The following is a 6,000-nucleotide window of genomic DNA, read 5'->3' on the forward strand; positions in this document are numbered from 1 at the left end:
ACAAAACGTTATTGATACAGTTGTGTGTGGGTTACATGTGTTTTTAGCGCATTTCTGCAGTGGAGACTCAGTAAAAATGCTTATACGGTTTTACTTTCGGAATTTCCACATACCACCAAGGAAAATTGACCTGTCGTGGATGGGAAATGTGCACCCCAGGTCAGAGATCTCTATAAATCTCATCCACATTGCTGGAGCCGTAAGACGCTGCGTTTTTTTTTTTGTTTTTTTTTTTAAGATACATAGCATCAAAAATGCACCAAATACTCATTTTGTGAGTTTACTCCTAGGATGATCCATGTTTTTGTGAACATCACGGCATTCTATAACTTTCCATTACACTTTGTCCGTCCTCTTTGAAATCAGAGACCGCGATCCCTTCATTCAAGGAGTCATAAGATCTCCTGTAGACATGACTAATTTGGTGAAAGCCGCCTTCATCACATCATGATTTTTTTTTTCATCACGTCCTAATTATTCAAATGCCTTATAGAAGTTTGATCTGTTACAGAACTAATTTGTATTTGTTACATTTTTTTTCCGCACATCATGGAAAACCAGCAGTATCTACACAACTACACTCTCTTCCTGAAGCAGCTGCTTATACTTTCTTCATTCAAGAAAAACAAAACCACTTTCACATAAAACTGTATTGCCATTAGCTGAGAATGAGGCCTTACTTTTTATAGCAGAACTTAAGATCAGGAGATGTTGCCATAGTAACCAATGGGCTTTCAACTTTTTGATTTCCAACCATAAGGTTACCATGGGAACACCTTCTGCTCTTGTCTGCACCAGTTTTCAAGCATCGTGCCCTATGTGTTTCACTTTGGTTTGGGATTTTCCACTGTTTTCTCCATGATGTATTATAATGATGTTTTCCAAATTTGCATTTATAAGAACATTTTCTGGTATGGGTGGGTTAAGAAAAAAAAATAATATTTTTTTAGAGGCATATTCCAGCCTAAACGGGTTATCACGTATCCACTGGATGATCACTATTAGGCCTTGTTCACACGTTCAGTATTTTATATCCGTATATGTAAGCCAAAATCAGGAGATGAACAGCCAGAGGAAAAGTATAATAGAAACATGTCACCACTTCTGTATTTCTCACCCACTCCTGGTTTCCTGGTTTTGGCCTACAAATACTGATGGAAAATACTGATAGTGTGAACTTGACCTTAGATCACCGATTGGCAGAACAACGACCACCTCCCCCCCCCCCCCCCCCCCCATCACTTAATCAGGGACACTAATGCAAGTAGCTGGGCTTCCCGGTATCCGAATGGGGCAAAAAAGCTCCTGTGCGGCCGGCCTCTCCATTCAGCTCCTCCTAGCTGCTGTCTTGTGGCTAGGAAGGCTCCTGTGTGACCGGCCGCTCCATTCAGCTTCTCCTGGCTGCTACCTTGTGACCAGGAAAGCTCCTGTGTGACCGGCCTCTTTGTTCAGCTCCTCCTAGCTGCTATCTTGTGACCAGGAAGGCTCCTGTGTGACCGGCCTCTCCATTCAGCTCCTCCTAGCTGCTATCTTGTGACCAGGAAAGCTCCTGTGTGACCGGCCTCTCTGTTCAGCTCCTTCTAGCTGCTATCTTGTGGCTAGGAAGGCTCCTGTGTGACCGGCCGCTCCATTCAGCTCCTCCTAGCTGCTATCTTGTGACCAGGAAAGCTCCTGTGTGACCGGCCTCTCTGTTCAGCTCCTCCTAGCTGCTATCTTGTGACCAGGAAGGCTCCTGTGTGACCGGCCTCTCCATTCAGCTTCTCCTGGCTGCTACCTTGTGACCAGGAAGGCTCCTGTGTGACCGGCCGCTCCATTCAGCTTCTCCTGGCTGCTATCTTGTGACCAGGAAGGCTCCTGTGTGACCGGCCGCTCCATTCAGCTTCTCCTGGCTGCTACCTTGTGACCAGGAAAGCTCCTGTGTGACCGGCCGCTCCATTCAGCTTCTCCTGGCTGCTACCTTGTGACCAGGAAGGCTCCTGTGTGACCGGCCGCTCCATTCAGCTTCTCCTGGCTGCTACCTTGTGACCAGGAAGGCTCCTGTGTGACCGGCCGCTCCATTCAGCTTCTCCTGGCTGCTATCTTGTGACCAGGAAGGCTCCTGTGTGACCGGCCGCTCCATTCAGCTTCTCCTGGCTGCTACCTTGTGACCAGGAAAGCTCCTGTGTGACCGGCCGCTCCATTCAGCTTCTCCTGGCTGCTACCTTGTGACCAGGAAGGCTCCTGTGTGACCGGCCGCTCCATTCAGCTTCTCCTGGCTGCTACCTTGTGACCAGGAAGGCTCCTGTGTGACCGGCCGCTCCATTCAGCTTCTCCTGGCTGCTACCTTGTGACCAGGAAGGCTCCTGTGTGACCGGCCTCTCCATTCAGCTTCTCCTGGCTGCTACCTTGTGACCAGGAAAGCTCCTGTGTGACCAGCCGCTCCATTCAGCTTCTCCTGGCTGCTACCTTGTGACCAGGAAGGCTCCTGTGTGACCGGCCTCTCCATTCAGCTTCTCCTGGCTGCTACCTTGTGACCAGGAAGGCTCCTGTGTGACCGGCCACTCCATTCAGCTTCTCCTGGCTGCTACCTTGTGACCAGGAAGGCTCCTGTGTGACCGGCCGCTCCATTCAGCTTCTCCTGGCTGCTACCTTGTGACCAGGAAGGCTCCTGTGTGACCGGCCGCTCCATTCAGCTTCTCCTGGCTGCTACCTTGTGACCAGGAAGGCTCCTGTGTGACCGGCCGCTCCATTCAGCTTCTCCTGGCTGCTACCTTGTGACCAGGAAGGGTCCTGTGTGACCGGCCTCTCCATTCAGCTTCTCCTGGCTGCTACCTTGTGACCAGGAAGGCTCCTGTGTGACCGGCCGCTCCATTCAGCTTCTCCTGGCTGCTACCTTGTGACCAGGAAGGCTCCTGTGTGACCGGCCTCTCCATTTCTCCATTCAGCTTCTCCTGGCAGCTATCTTGTGACCAGGGGAGTATAGGAGGAAACCAGTCCCCATTCTAGCAATCATTGGGACCTCACTGGTCTAGCAGCTATCACACGGCCTTGTTTAGGCTGGAATATCCTCCGAGTTGTGGCACACATGAACATACCATACATGGACTTTTGAAAATTAAGTAACTGTCATTAATGGGACAAATACATTTCCATAAAATCCCAAAGTAGCAGTTGATACATTCCCATGAGCATAGGGTGACTGATGGGATGGCTGTCTAGTGCCCCACTAGCCCCTTTCCTTTTATTCCGGCCTTTAGAAGTCACTAGACTGTATTTTCGTCCTCGAGGTGTCCGCGTGTGAACAAATCCACCGACCTCATCAAGGCAAATGAAGGCCCTCCACACTACTATATCGTGCTGTATGCTGACGTTCATTGTGGGTGAAATGCTGCTAGAATTATCCAGTGTTGATCTCAATGTTTTCCAGTTTTTTTACACATACAGTAAATATATCCAACATAAGCCGGATTTCTCCGCATACCCTCTGCTTCAGTGGCCAGTAAGACGTCTCGCAGGCAGCGACGAAGCTTGTAATCTCACTGGTAACCATTAGGTGCCAGAAATGGAGTACTGTCTACACGACTGCATGGCACAAGAGCATGAAATCAGTTTCTCACAGCAACAGCTAACCTGGATATTAAGTCTTGCACTCGCGTGTCGTGGTCACGAATTTTCTATCATACTGGTAGAAACCTAGCTTCAATGTTGTATTCACTAATGTAAATGCTAATACTTCTGGACTATTCTGTTCATACTGTATATTTTTATGTTTTGTTAAATTAAACAAACAGCCTAAATGAGATTTAGGAATGCTTTTATTTATTTGATATGAAGTGGATTTCTTATTTTGTTCTTTTAACATACTACATTTTCTGTGCACTGTATGCATCTATTTTTTACCTATTGTTTAATGTGGAGATGTTTACTATGGAAGTGTAACTGTGCTGCAATATGAATAAAGAGATCCAAGAATCCTTTCAGCGCACAAATCTGCTTTAAACTGTAACTCTGCCTTCAAGTAACCTTTCAGAATAAGGTGTCCTGTGAATACCATCATTTCTGGCCATTATGTGTCTTGTATCCTGTTTTCTCACCAGATTTCCCCTCTGTGCTCTCTCTACCTTGCAATCCACTGTTTGCTGGGAGAAAAGACCAGCTGCAGCGATTCCTCCCATACACAGCTCAGCACAGAGTAAAGGGGTTCCTGCTCTTCACTCATTATATAGCTCCCAGAGACGAGCTGCAGCTACATAGAGGACGTTACACAAGCAGAGCTGAGCTGTGTTCATCTGAATCAAGCTCTGATGTCAATAAAACACTTGTTAGACCGGTTTCACATGTCCTGATATTTTCGGTCCTGGAGAAATCAGTGTCTGTGTACTACGTGCTGCACACATGTGGAAACCGTGTGCCGCATCAGTACCACACGGACGGACGCCGGGGAAGCAGCACTACTGTAAGCGCTGTTCCCCGGTGGCTGGTGCTGAACGCGGCTTTCATCCATTCTCCCCTGCTCTGCCGGCAAGCATGAATGAATGTACAACCCGTGGGGGCCCCTTATGTTATTAAACCAACCCGGCAAAACTCACAGGTGCGGGCTGCTAAGGGGCCATGGATATGGGCCCCCCAGCCTAAAACCAGCAGCCCTCAGCTGCCCAGAGAAGGCACATCTATTAGATGTGCCAATTCCAGAACTTTGCCCGGTTCTTCCCACTTGCCCTGTAGCGGTGGCATATGGGGTAATGAGGGGTTAATGTCAACTTCCTATTGTAAGGTGACATTAAGCCGGCTTAGTAATGGAGAGATGTCAATTAGACACCTATCCATTACTAATCCTATAGTTGATAAAGGGTTAATTAAACACCACATAGTAAGAATAAAGTCTTTTAATGAAATCATACACCACAAAGTTTCCCATCTTTATTAGTCTGCTAATCAAAGCGATGCCCTCGATCTCCTGTAAAAAAAAAATAAAAAAAAAAACAACAACAATATACCGTACCGTCCGGCGTTCAGTCAGTCCCACACCGTAATCCATGTCTGGGGAATGTACAGTTTACAACTGGGAGCACTGCTAATGTGACCGTCCCGGCTGTAAACTACTGGGGAATGAATGAAATGCTGCGGGCATAGGCTCAGTAACTAGCGGTGACATCACGGAGTCTTTGCTCGCTGCAGGCATGAGCTCCGGTGACCTCAGGACCGTGGGAGAATGTAAGTGTTGAGGTCACAGCAGTTCAAGCTCTGTCACAGTGACCCACGGTCCTGAGGCCTTATAGAGATCTGCACAGTGGTTTTCTGTCTGTTCCCTTCTCTGCTGCTTACTCCTCCTGGTCCAGCAGGCAGAAATGTCAGATAAATTGGGAATTAAACTGATTTATCTGCTAAGATACATTAAAGTTTCTTATAATCATCTGCACTATTGATTTGTGCAAAGATTGGTGAAAGTACACTTCCATTTTAACAGTGCAAATATGTGACCTGACACTGGGTGAACATACTAAGGTAGGTCTTGGTAGTTAGGAGTGCATTGACAAACATGCTAGACAGGTTTTCTGTGCTGTTTAATCTCTAAAGACTTCCTCATTTGAGCCTTTAAGACAAATACGTTTTATTGTCGCATTCCAGGAGCCATATTTATTTATTTTTTGCCCACATAGCTGTAAAGGGCTTTTTTCCCCATGGGGTTAGTTGTATTTGTCATTGACACTATTTTTTGGTACATATCACTTGTTACATAACTTTTATTACGTTTTTATGAAGATAAATGTAATACAAAATAGAAACCGCAATTGTGCCATCTCTATATTTTTTGTGTGTTTTTAAAATTTTATGCCATTGATGTTCTGCACAAATAAAGTATTAACTTTATTCTGTGTGTCACACTGATTAAGGAGGTAGTTAATTTGTTTTATTACTTTTAGTTTTAAAAAAAAGTTTCAGTAGGCTCCATAATCATGGGGAAGACTGTTGACTTGACAGATGTCCAGAAGGCAGTCACTGACACACTCCACAGGGAGG

The sequence above is a fragment of the Ranitomeya variabilis genome, chromosome 8, assembly GCF_051348905.1.
Source record: "Ranitomeya variabilis isolate aRanVar5 chromosome 8, aRanVar5.hap1, whole genome shotgun sequence".
Classification (NCBI taxonomy): Eukaryota; Metazoa; Chordata; class Amphibia; order Anura; family Dendrobatidae; genus Ranitomeya; species Ranitomeya variabilis.